General features: G+C 45.0%; 1 protein-coding gene across 1 annotated transcript in view; it reads right to left on the bottom strand.

The window, feature by feature from the left end:
- The window catches only part of RELCH (RAB11 binding and LisH domain, coiled-coil and HEAT repeat containing), a gene marked incomplete in the record, with an annotated part of 1,574,926 nt that overhangs the window by 494,035 nt on the left and 1,059,583 nt on the right, over positions 1 to 21,308 (bottom strand).

Below are 21,308 nucleotides of genomic sequence, written 5' to 3'. Positions count from 1 at the left end.
ATGCAATGGCTGGAGCCAGGCATTTTTTGAATACTCTGGGCGCAGTAGATAAGCCAAAGGGAAGTGCACAGAACTAATGATGCATAAATCCTGCCCTGAAATGTAGCTACTTCCAGCATGACTCCCCTAGGGGTATGTGCAGATAGGAATCTTTTCAGTCTAGGGTGATTAACCAGGCATCTTTGGCTAGCATGGGAAGAAGCTGTTGCAGTGTAAGCATTTTGAATTTTGGCACCACCAGGAATGTGTTGAGAATGGAAAGATCCAGGATTGGGTGCCAAGTGCCCTCTTTCCTGGCTACTAGAAAGAGTCTGGAGTAGAATCCTTGACCCCTCTGTTCTACGGAACCGGCTGAATAGCTCTGATATTGAGCAGGGAGAGTACTCGGCTTTGAGCCTCTGCCCACTGGTTTGGAGGAAGGTCTGGAAACCTGCTTGGGGTTGGCAGTGAGTGGAAAAAAAAATTTGTAGCCCTGGGATACAATGTTGATGACCCACTGGTCCTGTGTGATGGGCATCCAGTTTTTATGCATGCGGGGCAAGTTTTCCTCCTAGGGGCACAAGCATCTGGGCAGGGCTGGGTAGTGGAGTAAAGAAGTCATTGTGAGTTTTTTCCATAAGGAGGTGGCTGTAGTCTGGGTGGTCTGTTACCCCTGGGTCTGGTTTGAGAAGGCCCGGAGGGGGCTGGAAAGAACTAGTGTTTGGAAGGGCAATGCCTACTGAACCTAGGGGGTTGCACTTGTAAGAATTATTTTCTGCATAGACTTAGCTTTTTCTTTCACCTTTTTGAGAACCTCTTCTGCTTTGGTGCCAAACAAACTGTCCTTGTTTAGAGGAGCGTCTAGTACCTTAGAGATGAGATGGTCTGGCAAGGTCTGCTCCTTGAACCAAGCATGTCTTTTCAGTACAGAGTCAGTGACTACTGCCCAGCCAGATGTTTCTAGGGCATCAAAGCCACACTGTAAATTATGCTTGCTGACCTGGCTTGCACAGTGCATAAGCTCCTGCAAATCTTTATTTTCTGTACAGTCTGTAAAGGTTGCCACTTTTTGTTTAATAAGTCCCATAATATGTTGCTGGTACTTCAGCATGTGAAACCGACAATTCAATGCCCTAATAGACAGTGTTGCATAGGTATGTACCTTTATACCCTATCTGTGCAAGGCTCTGGAATCTCTGTCCAAAGGGGAGAGATTATTGGCTGTAGTTGCCTTGATACCTTTAGGCCCCTGGGAAATGATCTCTGGGTCAGCAGTAGGATTCTTGAAAAGAAATTTGTGCATGTCAGGTACTCTGTAGTACCTTTCTGGTTCATAGGTTCATACTAGGCTATCTGCCCTGGGGCAATTATAAGCCTAGCCCGATTCTGTACGGCTTATGCCACCCCTTGATTTGAGTATACTGTGCCCTTTTTAAGGTTTAGTTTACTGTGCCTCTGTCTAATAGTGACACGGGAGTAATCCCTGGGACAAACCTACGATCCCCCATCCACCTATCAAGATTCTTCTTGAAGAGAGTCAGTGAGGTGCTCTGTCTCACATGAACTGGAATTCTATTCCAGAGCGAAGGGAGCCTCTGGGTTATGAACCTGTCCCTCCAGCAAGTTCTATTTATTTCTGTGCTGAGGTTCAAGTCCCCAGCGTGGCTCTAAGGGATTTAGATTTACTGAGGTGGAGCATGTCCATTAATTCTGGACTTGACATAGCTTTGTATGTCAGGCATAGATCGCCTCGAAGTAGGCGGTATGCAACTGAGTAGAGCTGGAGTTTTTTTAACAGAGCAGCATATGGCATCTGTTTGAGACCCTTGATCCTCTTGGTGAGATACTTTTGGGTCTTTCTAATTGCTGCAGGTGTCGGGTAAGGTACATCCCAAAAGGCATTGTATTCTATGATGGGCCTGATGAGGGATGAATAAAGGGCACGATTACCTCTTGATCTAGATGTGAAACCCTTCGTGATGAGGTGGGCTACGAGAAGGTCTTTCTAACCACTTTGGCAATGTGGTTTTCAAAGGAGAGATTGCTATCAACTTGGGTCCCCAAGTCCCTAATAACTTTCTCTGTACTTAATGGGTTTCCACCTATGTGGTAATTTGTGGGCACATTGTTTTGCCAAAGGGTATGACTATACATTTTTGGCATTTAGCTTTAAACCATGGCACTGGCACCAGTTATCTGTCTCTGTGAGACCTTTTGAAGAATGTTTGTGTCAGCTGGAGAGTCGATTATGGCGCCCAGTTTGCAGTCGCTCGAACTTGGTGAGCCATAGTCCTCCCACTTTGCCTATACCTCGAAAAGTATATACCGAACAAGAGTGGTCCCAGGACAGAACCCTGTGGGACGCCACTTGTGACTGGTTTCGAGTCTGACATGGCTCCAGCAACTCTCACTCTGTGGGTTCTGTCTTTGAGCCAGTTTGCGACCCATCTTGTGACATAGGGGTTTATATTTAAGCTGGATAGCTTATCTATGATGCCAGAGTGGGGTATTGTGTCAAATGCCTTTGCAAGGTCTAGATAGGCTGTGTGGACTACCTTCCCTTCATCTATGGCTTTGGTGACTGTTTCGAAGAAGTCAACCAGGTTCAAATGGCAGGATCTGCCCTTGACAAAGCCGAACTGGGTAGGATCTAGTGTCTGTAGGTCCCCAATGTCTTTGTTTATGAGCTCCATGATGATCCTCTCCATAGCCTTGCAGACTAAGCTAGTCAGGCTTATGGGGTGATAGTTTCCAGGGTCCGTAGAGGCTCCACCTTTGTGGAGTGGGACCACTGTTGCTGTACGCCATTCTGTGGGCACATATCCTGCAGTGAGGCTGAGATTGTTTCCTAAGGGCAGGAGATAAAGTGTCAGGAGTAAGACTGGACTCCATATAAACATCCGCATCCAGGATAGGGGGAATTGCTAAAGGCCTGTGCTGAGGCAACTCTAGGAATTCTCCAAGTCTCTTTTTGGACTGAGGATAGTCTTGGCATTCCCAGTGAAAATGCTCTCTTAAGGTATGCAATGTTATACCAAAAAAAAAATCCTCTAGATGGGGAGGCAGAGGGAATGGATTCCTCTGCATCTGAATCCTCATAAGCAGATAAGGGCATGTCTTCATAATCAGAAACATCAAAACCACTGGACTCCTGGTCTGTAGAAGTTGGTGGGGACTGGTCTATTTTTCTTTTAGCAGGAGAAGGCTGAATTCCCTAATCAGCGTAATAAGGTCTTCAGCCATTCTGAGCATTTGTTTTTGAGGCATGGGAGCAGGTGCATGCGTTTTGTTCGTCGGTTTTCTAGCTATAGTGCGTAATCTGGGCCTAAGAAACTCGGGAGTTTTAGATAAAAAAGTTGTTGGTTTGAGTTGAGGATTGATTGAGCGAAGAACTGCCTCAGAAGCCGGTGCTTGCACAGTGGCTCCGGACCCATCCACGGTAGAGACATCCGCAGGTTCCACAGTCGAAGAAGAGTCTTGTGGCATACCGGACTCCAAATGGGTCTCAGTAGAGGCCTGCAAATCCACTAAAGCGGGCATCAGGGGCTGCGAAAGCGCCTCACTGAGGACCGGCAGACTGGCGACTAGCGTAACGGAAGTGTCGTCAGCAGCTTTGGACCTATCCAGTCTGTCTCTGTCTTTATCCTTATGTTTTTTCAGAATATCGGTAGTCGGATGGCTTACCAAAGCCATTTCGGAATATGGAGACAGAGAGCGAAAGAATTTAGCGACAAAGACAGCTCAATGACAAATGGTTCAGGCATGAAACAAGGCACAAAACCGACAGTGAGGTACGTTGTGGTCTGGGCCTAAACAGGTGACGCACTAAGAATGAAAATCTCTGTCAGGTATTTGCTTTCCACAGGCAAGATAATTGTTAACTTTTTCTGACATTGGTTAGAGCAAGAAAAAAGGATTCCCAGTGGGGTACTTAGCTTTAGAAGACTTCAGGATTATTAAATTCGTAAACGAAAATTCAGGTAGCGGCCGACCGGCACTTGCAAACTGCTTCTGTTTTGGGCTCCTCGGCAAGAAAGACAGATGTAATGCCATCGGCTGCCTGTTTTTATACCCCTGACGACCTGACGTCAGTCCTGGAGTGACAGCATCTGACGCAGAAATACTAAGTCTCTGGTATTCTGGCCGACTGAGGGCTACCTGCAGGCAGATAACCCAAGTGTGATGGCTGCAACAGTGAAACACGATGAACATCAGAGGCATTCGTTATTAGAGCTGCGACATCTTCGACTGTGCACATTGGATGATGTGGTCTCTTTCAATGCTTTGTTCAGATTTCTTGGGTCAATACATATCCTGATTTCATCTGAGCCTTTTTTGAGAGCTGCTACCATGGATAACACCCATTCAGTTGGTTCTGTAACTGGACAAATTACACCTTGCTGTATCATTTTATCCAACTGAGCCTTGACTTTATCTTGCATAGCTATCAGAATTTTTCTTGCTGGTCTGACTACTGGAGTGACCTCTGGGTCTAACTTCATGGACTACACAACTGGAAGCTTGCCCAACATGTCATCAAAAACATCAGCATACGCTGAGAAAATGGCCTCAGAAAAACTGGAACTAGGATATGCACTTATGTGATGAACTTCTTTGGTAAAAGTAAGCAGATTCATTCTCAAACTGTCTTTGTGTCCCAATAATGACTGCACAGGTCTTTGAACTACGTAGAATGACAAAGCTGTAACAGTTCTTAGCCAAATAGTATGAAAGCATCATTAATCCTTCAGTCTGAATTTCTTCGCCTCCATAAGCAACAAGTTTCGCACAACCAGCCACACTGAGTTGCTCATTAGTTCTCACCTTACCAAATGTGTCTGCTGATATAACATTACACTTTGGGAACCACTGTCTACTTTAAGCTCTGTGGATTTACCATTGATCTGGACTGTACAAAACACTTTTGTTCTTTGCCAGCAAATTCACTGCAGCAACTCTTTCACCAACCGCTGATACACCATCTACATAGAAAAAAAGACTGCTGTAACCCTAACTTGATCAATTTGCTTTTTTGTGTAACCTTTCTTTACAACTGTGTGGGGTTTACTTGATTTGCAAAACTTTTGAAAATGGCTCCATTTTTTACACTTGTGACATTGCTGACTAAATGCGGAGTATTTCTCTCTTCTAGACTCATGATTGGCACCACAACTGTGACAGTTAACAATAAAGCTGGACTTGGGTTTTGCTAATTCACATTTGTACTACACTGAGCATGCACCTTTAACTGAACTGGTCGTAGAACTTGCTGGAAAACAATGTGGATTCCCTGCTGAGCAAGCAGGGGTAGTGGCTGCCATGTGTTTAGGCCTAATTCTGTTTGCCACGTGTTGCATGCCATCTACATTCGCTCTGGAGCCTGCTGAAAACATGCTCTTGTCACTTGCAAGCATACTTTGGTATTTCTCTGTAACTTCATGGATTTGACAAATCTCTCTGGCATTACTCAATAATAAATCACTGTTACAAAGAAAAATCTTTCTCACAGCAGCACTATTAATACCATACATGAGCCTGTCTTTTATTAACTCATCTCTTAAGTCAGCAAACAGTACAGTTTTGTACCTACCATAAATGTAGATGTCCGATAGATATGCAACTGCAGTCATAACATATGGATTGTCCTGCCTCAGGCAGCCCTCGGTCGGCCGGATTCCAAAGTCTGGGTCCGACGTCGGCTGATGTCGCATTTCCCTCTGACGTCAGAGCGGCTGGAGTATATAAGCATCAGCCGACGCCATCTTCTTCAGTGTTTCTTGCCCCAGATGCCAGGTGCCCTCCAAGGAAGGCTGTAATCAAATTGGAAGACAATAATAGGTTTCCAGACAATAAATAAGCAATAAACAGATACACCATAACAGATATCCCCAGCTAAGGATAACAGGGAGAGGAGTGGACCCAAGGCATAGAGGGGAAGGAGGGAGGGAAAACCCGACTGCAATTGCATATCTATCGGACATCTACATTTATGGTAGGTACAAAACTGTACTATGTCCTTCAAGAATGCAACTGCAGTCATAACATATGGGTTGAATACCATAGCTTAGCTGGGGGAGGTGGTATGCTCTAAGAAAAGGATGGTGTAGCTATCAATCCCTGCAGGACTGCCGAAGCAAAGCCTGCTCTGGATCTGGAATATAAAGGGAGGTTGTAGTGTTTGGAAAATGTATGCACGGAGCTCCATGTAGCAGCTTCTAGAATGTCTTTTGTAGGCACCCCTCTTAAAAATGCTGTAGAGGTGGCTGTAGCTCTGGTGGAGTGTGGTCTGACATTGGCTGGCACACTCTTTCCATGGAAGGAATAACAGAATCTGATGCAATGTCCAATCCATTTTGAAATTGTCTGTTTGGAAATTGCTTTTCCTTGTACTCCAGGGGCGTAAGCTACAAAAGCTGATCAGACTTCCTACTGGTCTTGGTTCTGTCTAGGTAGTAGCGAAGTTGTCTGTGTATGTCCAAGGTATGTAACAGTCTTTCCCCTTTGTTCTCAGGATTGGGAAAGAAAGTAGGCAGGTGAATTGCTTGATTTAAAGAAACCCTAGATACCACTTTTGGCAGAAAGGTAGGGTTGGTTCGTAAGGAGACCCTGTCTCTGTGAAAAGTTATGAACGGTGGTATTGCCATTAGGGCCTGTAATTCCGAAACCCTTCTTGCTGAGGTAATGGCCAGCAGGAAAGCTGTCTTCCAGGAAAGAAATTGTAAATCCACAGAAGCTGCTGGCTCGAAGGGAGGCAGAGTCAATTTTTCTAGGACAAAATTGAGGTCCCAAGCTGGTACTGGTGCCTTTCTTGGGGGCTTTATATCTTGATTCCTCTATGAAATTGCCTTAACAAAGGATGTGAAAACACAGGTGGATCAGTGTTGTATCTAGCTGAGATAGCTGAAGCATGTATTTTTATGGAAGAGTATGAGAGTCTGTTGCTTAGCATATCTGCCAAGTATTCCAGAATGAGTGGAATGCTCAAAAGTGATGCATCATGACCCTTGTTGGTATTCCAAATGCTGAATCTCTTCCATTTGGCTGAGTAAGCCTTTCTGGTGGATGGTCTGCGGGCTTCTGTTAGTATCTGCTGAACTTCCTTGGAGAGAGGTAAATTGAGGTTATTTATGGGATTTCCCAAGCTGTTAGCTGTAGCGTCTGGATGTTGGGATGAACTGTCCTGAAGTTGTGTTAAGTCAAAAGTCGGGGCCATTGTGGAAGAGCCCACGTTTTGTTGTGACATATGCTCCGTAGTAGTGGGTACCAGTGTTGTCTTGGCCAGTCTGGAGCTATTAGGATCCCCTTCGGCTGCTCTGCTTTGATCTTTAATAACACTGTGGTCATCAGTGGCAGAGGTGGAAATGCATAAATTATTACGGAGCTCCAGTTGAATGAGAGAGCATCTATTTTCCATGCTTGTGGATGATAGGTCCTTGAGCAGAACTTTTGTAAGTGATGATTGAGGTGGGAAGCAAATAGGTCTACATCCGGCCTGCCCCATGTCGAGGTGAGTCGTATAAAGATGTCTGGATGTAGCCTCCATTCGTGGGGGTCTAGAAAATTCCTGCTTAGACTGTCCGCCAGAATATTGTCTTTGCCTGGAACAAACTGGGATTGTAACTGTATGTTTAGACTCAGTGATTTTTCCCAAAGATTCATTGTCTGCAAAGGGGGTAACAATGAGTGCCCCCCTGCTTGTTTATGTACCACATCACAGTGGTGTTGTCTGTCCGTATTAGTAGGTGGCCTTGTTGAAGTTGTTGTCCAAAGGCCTCGATGGCATGCATTACTGCTAGCATTTCTTTTTGGTTGATATGCAGATGTGTTTCCTTTGGAGACCATTGCCCTTGAATACATCTGCCCTCCATGTGCACCCCCCATCCAAGGTCTGAGGCGTCTGTGGTCATGGTCTGTGTTATCTGAGGTTTTTTGAATGACATACCTGTGTTTGACTGGCTTACTGTGGCCCACCATAGACATTCCTTTTGAAGACATGGAATGAGTGGAATAGTTGCTTCTAGGTTGTTGCTGTGTTGAACCCATAAGCTTTTCAAGTACCATTGAAGCTTTCTCATGTGTAGTCTTGCTAGTGGAACCAGGAGAATGCAGGATGCCATGTAACCCAGGGCCTGTAGGAAACTCCTTGCAGTCATCTGGGTGAGCTTTGCTAAACTTTTGAAGTAATGAGTTAACTTCTTTTGCTTGTCTTCTGTCAGGTAAGCCATTTGAGAGGCTGTGTCTAGTTTGGCTCCTAAGAAGGTTATTTGCTGGGATGGCTGAAGTCTTGACTTTTGAAAGTTAACTGTGTATCCCAGAGCCTGTAGCAAGTGTATGACATAATTCAAGTTTTTTGTCAAGGTTAGTTTGTTGTCCGCTTGTATGAGGCAGTCGTCCAGGTACGGGTAAATTTGTATACCCTGGAGCCTGCAATGAGCAATTACTGATGCCAGGCATTTCGTGAATACTCTGGGTGCAGTAGATAAGCCAAATGGCAATGCTGAGAATTGATAATGCTCTGGCCCTGCAAGAAATCTGAGGTATCTTCTGCAGCTGTGTCTGATAGGGACATGCAGGTATGCCTCCTTGAGGTCCAGAGTAATCAGCCAAGACCCCTTGCCCAGCATGGGAAGGAGTTGCTGTAGAGTCAGCATTTTGAACTTTGGTACTATGAGAAAAGTGTTTAAAGCGGACAAGTCCAGTATTGGTCTCCATTGAGTTTCTTTTCTTGGAACAAGGAACAGTCTTGAATAAAACCCTGACCTTGCTCTTGTTGTGGAACTTTTTCTATTGCTTTGATCTGAGCAAGCAGAGAAATTTGCTTGATAGCCTCTGCCCTCTGATTTTGTGGAAGGTTTGGCATGCCTTGTTTTCTTGGCAAGGTAAGAAAATGGAACCTGTAACCGTGGTCTATAATGTCCAAAATCCATTTGTCTTTTGTCAGTTTGTGCCAATTTTTTGAAAACAAAGATAACTTTCCGCCCAAAGGAGCTTCTGTTTGCTCCCTGGTCAGCGGAACTAGAGGAAAGTCATTGAGATTGTCCCTGCGGGGAAGGAGAAACCCCTGTGTCACTTCTTTGGTTTGCTGGTTGCCATTGTCGTCCCCTGTAGGATCCTCTGTATTGCCCTCTTCCTCGGGCACACCTGTTTTTGCCCCTTTGAAATCTTTCAGGATTAGGAAAGGACCAATTTTTAGAAGGCCAGTTCCTGCTGAATCTGGGCGGCTGAACCTGGAGGAAATCTTTGACTGTCTTAACTGACTTGGCCTTTTCCTCAATGGACTTTAACACATCTTTAGCATTAGCACCAAAAAGCTTGTTCTTTTCCAAGGGTGCGTCAAGAAGTTTTGCCTTAACATGATCTGGTAAAGGTTGTTTTTTTAACCATGCATGTCTACGAATGACCGCCCCTGTCATAGCTGCCCTACATGAAGCCTCCAATGCATCATATCCACGCTGTAGAAAGTGATTGCTAACCTGCTGAGAGTTATGCACAGCCTCCTGCAAAGACTTCCTATCTAAAGGTTCAGGAGAGGCCAATCATTTCTGTAAATCATCTAACAGGAAATCCTGATATTGAAACATGTGAAAGAGACAATTGAGAGCTCTCATAGATAAAGTAGTGGAGGTGTAAACCTTCTTCCCCCATCTCTCTAAGGACCTTGCTTCCCTGTCGGAAGGCAAAGGGTTTTGAGGTGGTAGCTGAAACCCCTTTAGGCCCCTGGGAAATTGTTTCTAAATCAACAGCATGGGCCCTAAAGAAATGAGAATGGGTTTCTGGGACCCTATAGTATCGGTCAGGCTTGACAGGAGCAGGAGGAAGAGTATCAGGGTAACACTGGAGTCAGAGTATAAATCATCCAAAACATCAAGCACAGGAGGTATAGCTAAGGGTCTGTGTTAGGGCTTTTAAGGAAGGTTGAAGGCTTTCTGGAATCTGAATATTCCTGGCCTTGCCACTTAAAATGCTCCCTCATGGAATGCAGAACTTCCCCAAAAGAAATATCCTCAGGAGGAGAGGCCGAGGGAATGGAGTCCTCTGCATCTGAATCCTCATAGGTCTGGAAGGGCTCTTCCTGGCTTTCGGAGTGAACAGAGTCCTCAGAATCTTCATCTGAAGGAAGAGGGTCAGAGGGTTCAACCCTGGGCCTCTTATCAGGAGGAGGCTGGGATCCTCTCTCAGGATGGGCCTGGGAACCTCTGATCAGGGAAATTAAATCTGCAGCCATAGACATGATTTGAGTTTCAGGAGTAGGCTGAGGTAACGTTTTAGCAGTAAGATGCTTGGACTTGCTGGCTGCCTTAGCACGTGTGTAGGCCTTGATAGACATGGACATGGGAGGCCTAGCCACTCCACGTGCAGGAGTGACCTTATCAACAGCAATGGTCTCGGGCATTTCCTCGGTTTCAGTATCCGGAGGAAAATCAGTAACTGGCGTCGGAGTGGCCTCCGGTATCGGAGGTATCAGTAATGTGGTGCCTTCGGTTCGTAGCGGTGGAATAACAGCCTCAGAGGGAACTGGGGCACTCGCGGTTAGTTTTGGTGTGTTGTCGGTGGAAGACGCGGGCCGAGGATGTCGGTCCCGGTCTTTTCGTTTCTTAGGAGTCTGCGTTGTCGGTTGTTCCGATGGCATTGTATAATCAAATTTTTTGCCGAAAAAGTCTTCAGCGAATTCCGCCCGGCGCCTGAGAATGCGCTTATTGAAGCGAGCACAGGCGGCACAGGCCGAGACGTCGTGGTCTGGGCCAAGGCAAGGGAGGCAGTAAGAGTGGAAATCCTTATGAGGTATTTGTTTACCACAAGACAAACAATTATTTACTTTTTCAGTAATTTCTGACAACGGCTGAGGCAAGAAAAGGTCCCCAACGGGGTACTTAGCTTTTTTCATGACTTCGGTTTCGAAGAATACAGGAGCTGACCGACCGGCACTTGCGAACTGCTTCTGCTTCGGGCACCGCGCGGCAAGAAAGACTGAAGAAGATGGTGTCGGCTGATGCTTATATACTCCAGCCGCTCTGACATCGGAGGGAAATGCGACATCAGCCGACGTCGGACCCAGACTTTGGAATCCGGCCGACCGAGGGCTGCCTGAGGCAGGACAACCCATATGTTATGACTGCAGTTGCATTCTTGAAGGACATCGACACATTTTAGCTTTGTTTCTCAGGTCAGTTATATAAACTGTAAAAGTCTCCCTTGGTTTCTGATCTCTTGTGTAAAACAAATAACTCTTTCATGTAATATTTGTCTGGGGGGGGGGGTACACATTTCTCTGACTTTGCACTTCAAACACTCAGGGTCTTCCCTTGATTCAGCCTATACAACAATATGATGATTTTCACCTTCTGCCTCATATACTGCTGGTGCATACACAAATGAAAGCTCTCTTTCAATGGCCTCTCACCCAGCTAGGTTTAGCAAAATGAATGTCCTGGTGCATTCATCTTTATCTGAATAAGTTGCTTGTATAAAAATATCAAATACAAGTGGTAAGGGCTTTCAAAATCCATCTGTCATATTAACACATACCAGTGAAGGGTTTTGCAAGTATGAACACATATACGTATGTCAGAAATTTATGCCAGTATTTGTGACTTTGCCCAAAAGCACAACAAGCCTCTGTATAACTTAACTTTGCAAAATAAGTCTCTGGCACTGTAATACTCTTGAAATTACTGTATTCCAAGAAATCACCTCTCATCAGTATAAGAAACATTTCAAATAACTGCACGATGAAAATGAACTGGGCAGAAGAAGCCCAGAGTCTGAAACATTTCGAAGCAATTCCACTTTGCGAATAAACAGTACACAGCACACAGAAATTTCCCCAAAATTGTAGTAGCTTGCTAGGCAATTCTTTAAAGTGCAAGAAGCACTCTAATGGTGGCACTCTGCTAATAGACACACCTAGCACAAGAAACTTTTCAAAATGGCTATACTTTGACTGTACTTCACAAAATAGTTGTACTTTGCACACAAATAATTCTTCGGAATATATGCACAGTAATAAGCACACACTGTAAGCACTTTTACACACTTTGAGATACTTTTTTAGTTATGTTCTTGATACAATACGAAGTCATAGTTATGCCAAAACACATGCAGTCGCCTTGCTTTATTTATACAATGTGCCCTTTTTTTTGCCCTTATTATATTCGTTTTTTTCATGCCAATTGTACTTTTCTTGTGCTCGTTTTACTCTAAACATGCCCATTTTGCCCCAAACACACTTGTTTTACTTTAAACACACATGTTTTGCTTTAACACACTTGTTTTGCTTTTGTGATAATCCTTTAATCAAATATCTTAATCTTAAACATTTCCCTTAGTTAAGAAACCTTTTGTGCCTCCTTTTTTTTAATAGTGTGGTTTATGCCCTTGTAATGCTCTGTTTTATCTTTTTTATACAATAAGCAGTTTGTGCGAATTCTCATTACCTGCACCTCATGGCTCTGAATATCATTCTCTGGAATCCTGGTTCTGACACCATGTCGCTCTCCTACTTTGGATACAAAGAGAGTCTTTGTGGGCTTTGTTCAAGCAGCTTTATTATATACAAACACATCACGATAGAAGTTTACTGACTTTAACTTAAGTAACTTGCATACAAATCAACTACTGCAATCATATATGCTCACTCTCTGGATGCACACTCAAAATGGCACTGGGAATAGCATGTACCCAATATTTATATAAGCACGTTCAGTCCTTGACATACTTCTTAAAGATACAGCATATGCACTCTGATCTACAGTAGTATCCTTCAGATCTAGAGAGCACATCCAGTTGCCTTTCTGGAGCAAAGGCAGAATGGACTGAAACATGACCATCCGGAATTTCGAGTTCTTTATGAATTTGTTTAGATAACTGGGATCCAGGATGGGTCTCAGGTCTCTTGTTTTCTTTGGGATTAAAAACAGATCCTTTTTGGTTTGGTCGGACCTCTTGGATGAGTCTTCTGTCTAGCAGCTTTTGGGTTTTCAGGGCTGTGTGCTCCTGTTGATTGAGAGGGAACATCGGGGAGACTTTTCCTTATCCTTGGTAGATTTTGCTAAAAAGAAATAAAAAATTCTCTGGATATGATTCTTTGCACCCATTTGTCTTTTGTGGTGGCTGCCCAGGCTTCTGGGTGCAAAGACAAGCGTCTCCAAAGAAGAACAGTCAGGCAACCTTTCAAAAACACTGGAAGGGTCCATCTGAGAAAGAATCTTGAGACTCTTGATTTTGCAGACCCCCTCTGCGACGTGGGCAGTGTCTTCCATTATTATAATTATTTCGCCCTCTGTCTCTGGGAAAAAAATCTCTGTGTGAATCTTGAAAAGGCCCTTGAGATTTCCAAAACCACATTTTCTTACCACTGCACTGATTTCTTGAGAAAGATCTCTGCAGGGTAGAAAACGGATTCCTATGGCAGATAGGGTCTTCCATCTTTTTTTTACATTTGTGTTCTGTAACATTTTGTGTTCGAGGGAGAGGCAAAGAGATCGCAACAGGGTTGACCCCATTTGACAAAAATCCGATTCGCTATCTCGGGATTCAGAGACCACTCATATGGTAACAGGATGGTGCGACTTAGTTTGCCCGCTAGGATGTTGGACCGTCCTGGAATGTGCGTTGCTATGAGAAAGCGGTTGGTGGAGATCGCCCATTCCCACACCCTCATGGCCTCTCAGCAGAATGGGTACGACCTGGTACGACCTGGTTCCCCCCTGTTTGTTGATGTACCAGACAACTGACATATTGTCCATCTGAATCGCAATCGTTCCTACATGAAGAAGGTCCTGAAGTGCTTGCAGCACTAACAGCACTGCCCTCATCTCTAGGACGTTGATATGCAGTGAGGTCTCCGTGAGGTCCCACGTGCCTTGGACTGTCCTGCCCGAACAATGCCCCCCCCCCACCCGAGGCGGGAGGCGGCCATGGTCACTGTAGCTAGTGGAGGGGTCACAGAAAAGGGGCGTCCTTGCTGGAGGTCCAGAGATTGGAGCCACCATAGGAGGGCCCTCTTGCAAGCCCTGCTGAGGGGAACGGGATGGCTCAGAGGATAGTGAAGAAAGGACCACTGGACCTGAAGGGTCCATTGTAAGACCCTCATGTTCAAACGTGCCATTGGCAATAGGTTGATTGCTGCCGCCATCGAGCCAAGAGTCCTCAGGACCAATTCCGCCGGGGGAGCTGGAGATTGCAGAATGGCATGCATGTGTAGCCTCAGGGTTAGTAGCCGGTCTGTGGTCAAGAAAACTAGGAGTTGTTTGTGTCTAATCTGGCCCCTATGAAGTCTATGGTCTGAGTCGGAATAAGAGACTACTTCTCTATGTTGATAGTGATCCCCAGCCGGGGAGCTAGACGAAGAAAGTAGTTTCTGGCGGCACAGAGTAGATGCCTTGTCGGGGCGGTCAGGAGCCAGTCGTCCAGGTACAGGAAGACCTGAATTCCCTGGAGCCTCAGGTGGGCCGCTATCACTGCTAACACTTTGGTGAACACCCTGTGGGGCTGTGGTGAGACCAAAGGGGAGGACCCTGAATTGGAAATGACTGGCTCCTAGCCGGAAGCGGAGGAACCTCCTGGATCGCCTGTCCATCAGAATGTGGCAGTACGCATCCTTGAGGTCTATAGAGCACATCCAATCATTCTCCCGCAAAAGGGGGAGAATGGATTGAAGAGTGACCATGTGGAACTTCTCTTTGGCTACTGACAGATTCAGGGAAGAGAGGTTGAGGATTGGTCTTAAGTCCCCCGTCTTTTCTGGCACCAAGAAGAACCTGCAGTAAAACCCGGACCCGCACTGGTCTGGGGGGACATGTTGGATGGCTCTTTTTTCCAGCAAATGATGGATTTCCATTGCTGCGGCCTCCCTCTGATCGGGTGGGACATCGGGGAGGTATCTGGGGCTGCATAGTTAACAAGAAAAGGGAATCTGACATCCTCTGGATATGATGCGAAGCACCCAGCGGTCTGTCGTGATGGACTCCCCAAGCTGAAACGCCCCCCCGACTGCCTCCAGAGTGGAGCAGTCGGGCAACCCCTCAGGGGTGTTGCGTGGGTTGGTCCGAGAAGGGTTATCTTGAACCAAAGTTTCACGGGCCCCATCTGCCTGTAGGGCGGCGTCCACCCTGCCCTCCTCTGCTGCGGAAGGGCTGGGAGTCCGGAGCGAGACGGGACTGTTGCGACTTCTGGAACCACATCTTCTTCTGTCCCTTTTGGTTTTTAGAGAAGGACCTCTGGGGAGCAGAGAAGCGGACACCGATGTCAGACGTCTTCCCGTCCTTTTTGCTCTGGACCAAAGTATCTTGCATGGTTTTGCCGAAGAGGGCAGAACCATCAAAGGGGGCATTAGCGAAAGATGCCTTAAAGGGTTCCGCAAAATCACAGTGCCGGAGCCAGGCCTGCCGTCTCATAACGAGGCCCGCTCCGCTGGCTCTAGCAGCTCCTTCCATGGCATGAGACAGTAGCCGCATAGAGGTGTTAGATATGGATCGTAGAGTGGCCATCTGGGTGGAGTGCAATTGTTTGTCCTCTGCCGACATGGACTCGGGGGGGGGGGGGGGGGTGACGCAGCGTACTCTTTGATAAGGTCCCGCTGCAGTCGGAGCACATGTGCCATGTAGTTCAGCGACCTCACATAGAAGGTAGCCGAAGTAAACACCCGCTTCCCTAGGCAGTCCATCGACCAAGACTCCTTGCTTGGTGGATGAACCGAGGGACTCTCCTGAGCAAGTTCCCTCTTGGTGGCTGCCGCCACCAATATGGCATCTACAGGGGGACCCTTACTCCAGTGGGACTTGTCAGGGGGTGGGCTAAGAATCTTGTCCGGGCGCTTGGGGACTGGCTCCACAGTGTCCGGCTCCTTCCACGCCCTGGTAGTAATCAAGTCTACCAGGGGGTCGGCTGGAGGGGACACCCAAGAGGTAGACGGGCCTGCTTCAAATGCCTCCAGGAACACGGATTTGTCCGAGGTAGGCTTTGGGGCAGACCACCCCCCCTGATTCTGAGCATCTCCATGATGTCACCAAATGACACATCTTCGGGGGGTGATCTTGGGGAGCCTTCCCCTTCCTCCAAATCCGTGTCCTCAGTCAAGGACTCGGAGGAGTCCAGGTGCCTCCTCTTGCACCTTCGCTTGTGAGGAACCTCCTCGGGGGGGCTGTCCGAGGAGGTCTCACCAGCGACGGCTTGTTCCAATGGAACTACCTGGGACGTCAAAGCAGGCTGTCCCTGGGGCCGGGTGATGGAAGTCGGACCCAACAGAGAAGGAGTGCAGGGTGGAGCCGTGGCAAGGGCTGGGGGCTTGGAATCTCTCGACAGCACCCTCTCCACCACGTCGAATGCCGAGGGAGAGCTGCTCTCTCTTGGATCCGAAAGTAGACCCTCGCTCAGATCTGATGGACGGATCGGAGCCGGCGCTGAAGTGATCAGATCCAATGGACCAGCATGCTCCGACCTTGACGGAGCCGAAGACATACTGATACCCCCGGATCCGAAGTTCAGCCCTCGGCTCCGAGAGCTCGGATCCAAAGAAAATGGACCTGACAGACTCAAGGGAAGTGTCGGCGCCGAAGTACCCGAGACTATCGGCGCCGACACACCCCCGGTTCCAAGGCTGCTTGGCTCTGAAGACTTCGAACCCAGGAAACGGGACGGAGAAGGAGCTATCGGGGCAAAGAAGGGGGGGGGTCGAGCTCCCCCCGGAGGGGGGGAGGCAGGAGCATTCCCATCTGCAGTTGGGCCTGGAGGAATCTTCTCATCATCCGGTCCAAATCTGCATCAGTGAGACTTCGGGTAGCGCTCGACGAGGCCACCGAGGCGGGGCGGGAGTGTCGCCTCGATGACCTAAAAGGAGATTGGGTCTCCTCCTCCTCAGGACCCGGTGAAAAGCACGGGGACTGGATCCAAGAAGGAGACGACCCAGAAGACCTGGAGGGAGAAGACCGCTTAGCCGGGGGGGGCCGAAGTGGAGGCTTAGGCCCACCGCTTGTGGTGCTTCTCCCTCCTCCTTTCTTTCCTGGCCTCCCTTTCCTCCGGGCCTAAGGCGGGAGGTTGAGTCCCGGCCAGGGAGAGGGAAGCAGGAGTGGTAGCCGCTGCAGCGGGAGCCACGGGAGGACCAGATGTAGAAGCCAAGTCCGGGGGCAGAAGACTCGCCAGAATCAACTTAGACCTCCGGTCCTTGAGTGCCCTGGGGTTGAACGCTGCACAAATGGTACAACCAGAGGAGAGGTGCTCAACCCCAAGGCACAACACACACCAAGGGTGGCCATCCGCTGGGGACAGCTTATGGCCACACTAGGTGCACTTGGAAAACATCAACTTTGGGGCCTCAGACATACTAAAAAGGTAAAACCACACACACTAGGCCCCAAACACACAAGAAAAGGGTCAGAAAAGTTAAATTTTCCTCACAAAGTGAACGAAAACGCCTGGAACTCGGGATCAAGCTGCTGAAGTAAACCGCGGCAAACTAGATCTGAGGTTATGGTGGTTTTTGATATAGATGATTATAACTGCAGAATGAACGCTTTGCTCAGTTGCAACTCTTATGCAATAAGTTCTAGATCTGAGGTTAATTCAGCCTACAGTTTAGTTAAAACATGTATTAACGACTTATTCATTGAAGGATACATTGATAATGAATTACTTAATTATTTGTCCACTTCATTTCCTATTTACCCAAGTTTTTTCGGGATCCCAAAGATCCATAAAGATTTACATGAGCCTCCTATGAGACCTTTGGTGGATGGTAGAGGATCACCGTTATATGTTTGTGCTAAAGTAATAGATGTCACACTACAACAAATAGTAATCCAAGAAAAGCAGGTCTGTAAAGACTCCTGGTCCTTTTTGAATCAGACCAACCAACTCAAGTTTGATAGTAATTTTAATTTTCTAACGGTCGACGTAAAGGACCTATACACTTGCATTCCGCACAACATAGCTATAGAATGGGTAACCTTTATGATGTACAAATATAAGCTCCCGAAAAAGGAAATTTACATAGTGACTGAATTATTGGATCTGGTTTTATCCTATAACTTTTTCATCTTTGATTCGTTGTTTTATATTCAGAAAATAGGCATTGCTATGGGTTCCCCGTGTGGAGCAAGTGTAGCAAACTTGGTAATGGCTTTCTGGGAGTCGGATATTGTCTTTACGTCAGATATCTACCAAGAATCAGTTGTGTTCTATACCAGATACCTTGACGACATTTTTATGTTGATTAAAGGTAATGAACAGACAGCTGTTTCGACAGTCGACTTTTTCAATAAGTCAAGTGAATTCTTGAAGTTTACTCACACGTTTAATAGTGTTTCTATTCCATATATGGATATAATGTTGTCAAAGAATGTAGAATTGCACAGTTTTACATCGAGGGTCGATAGGAAAATCACATATTCCAATGCATTTCTTCACTACTCGAGCTGTCACCCTTCTTATCAAAAGAAGGCTGTTATTAAAGGGCAACTAGTTAGAGCGGCCCGGACTGTTACTCTCAACGATGAGTTTAATGACGAATGTCTATTCTTAAAGACAGCTTTTCTTAAAAGAGAGTACCCGGTTGAGCTCATTGATGAAATGCTAGCCGAGGTCAAGCTAAAGAGAGATAACAACTACTTTAGTCCTTTATTGGCTATACAAACTTCTAGTGCAAATGTCCCTAACAACAACTCAAGCAGTGAAGTTATAGAACGAAGTGAATCTGGACTTAGTTGTGATATTAATTCTAATCCTAAGGAAATATCTAATACTCACAATGGCGACTTGAGTAGAACCACCTCTTTTTCTACTACTTATGTTAAATTAAGTTCAGCATGTATCAACATTTTAAACAAAAATTGGAATTTGTTTAAAAATAATTCTTCTTTAATGAATAAAATAGGACACAGACCTAAAGTCACTTTTAGACGTGGCTTAAATTTGAAGGATTCTTTAAGATTTAAACCTGACTTGTTGAGGAAGTCGACTGGGATGTCTAAATGCGAATCTTGTAACATGTGTAAACATGTACTTGTAAATAATTCTTTCACGGTGGAGAATACAACTTATAAATTACGAGATAAATTTAATTGTAACTCGAAAGGGGTTATATACGTTGCCAAATGCTCTCATTGTTCTGCTTTCTATGTGGGTAAAACTGAGCGTAGGCTCAGGGATAGAATTTATGAACATATTTATGCTATTACCCACAGGAAAGCAGACAATGCATTGGCTAAGCACATTACAATTTTTCCTGATCATACGTTTAAGTTTTTGGTTATTGAAAGATTACGAAATAATCCTAGAGGTGGTCCCTACTCCCTGAAACTCTTGGAATTGGAATTGAAGTGGCAAATAAAATTAAATGCTAGTAATTTCCCAGGACTAAATGAAGCTCTGTCAATAGGGGTTTTGTTGAAATTGAGAAGCTTGGTGAGGTAAATAATAAACTGGCTTTAATAAATTTGCTATTACTTTTTTGACAATCATAGTAACACAACAAATAGAAGGCTATAAATAGCTGTTTAATGTTTAACATGCCTTCAAAGTGGATAAAAGTTATTTTTATTACATTTTTACTGTTTATCTTTCTTTCATTTATTTATTATTTTTTACTCATCTTTTGTGTGAGTCAACCTTAGTATTTTATAAGTACTTCATAATTTAATATTGGCAACATTTTTCTTATTATTTTTTATTCCTTTTCTGTTTCTCCTATTTTTGAATTCTGTTTTTAGTTGTAATTGTACACAATTATAACAATTAACTGGGCTTTTAGTTAATTATTTTTTTACAAACTTTGGAATTAATTATATAAATGGCTTAAGTCTGTATTTGTTTGTATTTGTATACCTTTTTAACTAGTTTTGCAGAGTGCACCATTCCCCAGTATGTAAAAGTTGTGTCTTTAAAAAGTTTAAGTAAGTCTAATTATTAATTGCTTAATTAAGCAGTGTTGATTAAACTTGGCGCCTTTTTGTGTTTAAAAATATGCAAAATTCATTCCCTTATTATACTTTGAAGAAGGCTAACTATTGTGTGCCGAAAAGCGCTTCAAATAAAGTTCGTTTTCCAGGTTGGACGCAGATTTTTTCTGTTTTTAGATCTGAGGTTAGTCAGGGTTGGCAGGGGATTATGGGTAGGGGAGGAGCTTGGAGCTCGGATCTAAAGCTGTTGAAAACTGCCAGCTCAGATCTGAGGTCGGATCCGATTCCCATAGTTTGCTGCACAAATGAAGTTAACTACTTCAGAGTATATATTATCACTCACAATAAAAGAAAAAACTGCCACAGCTCGAATGCACGAAATCTTGACCAACTGCTAGAGCTGCAAATGAGATCTGGGGTAAAGCAGCGATCAGAGGAATTATGGGTAAAGGGAAAGCTCCAGAGTCAGACCCTAGACTGCAAAAAAAGTAGCAGAGTTGGATCTGAGAATTGGATTTGAATCCATTTGTGAGGAATGAATGAAAATGACATCAGATTCAATACTTAAGACAGGAGATGAGATAAAAACGGCAACTATATAATCAATCTTCAGGAAAGTCTCCAGGAACAGATGGTATTCCTGTGAAAGTCAGGGGGGAAGAAAGTGGTAAAGATCTGGAAGATTTTGTTTAGCAGTATTTTAAAGGATGGGAAGCACCAGCATCTTGAAAGAAAGTTGTGGTGGCCGTATTACCCAAAGACGGTAAAGATCCATCAGACCCAGCTTCATATAGACCAATTTCAATTTTAAATCATGTTTATAAAGTGCTTATGTCTATAATAGCTAAAAGAAAGGCAAAGGTGTTTCAAAAATTAATAGATATGGATGAATGTGGTTTTGTGGAGGGGAGGCAAACAAACTGACATTAATAGAACAATAAAGATCCAATGGGAAGAAGAATGCAAAAAAATACTGTTGCTGTGGTTGCAGGGTCTACAGGCAGAGAAATCATTTGACAGATTAAGATGGGATTATACTAGTAGGGCAATAGAAGTATTTGCATTCCATGACACATTTGATCGTCCAATTTAACTGCATTATTGTAACAATTAAATTGGGAGAGTTCCTCACTGATAAGTTGTGTCTGAACATAGGAACCAGCCAGGGGTGCCTCTTTCCCCTTTATTTGCTTTATATTTAGAGCCACTGGCAAAGAAAATTAGGAAACAGAAATTTACTGATATAATATGTATGGTAATCAAGAAAAGTTGACTTTATTTGCAGATGATACTATTTTGTACCTGCTAAATCCAGAAAAGGACATATCAGTGTTATGGAACATTTTTCAGACAATTTCAAGTCTTTTCTGGATATAAAATTAATCACGATAAAACAAAAGCTATTGCCATACATTATGTATCCCCACACGAATTGGT

This window comes from Protopterus annectens, chromosome 3.part0 (genome assembly GCF_019279795.1).
Source record: "Protopterus annectens isolate FY-2018-M chromosome 3.part0, PAN1.0, whole genome shotgun sequence".
Lineage (NCBI taxonomy): Eukaryota > Metazoa > Chordata > Ceratodontiformes > Protopteridae > Protopterus > Protopterus annectens.
This window is presented reverse-complemented; position numbering and strand designations above follow the sequence as displayed.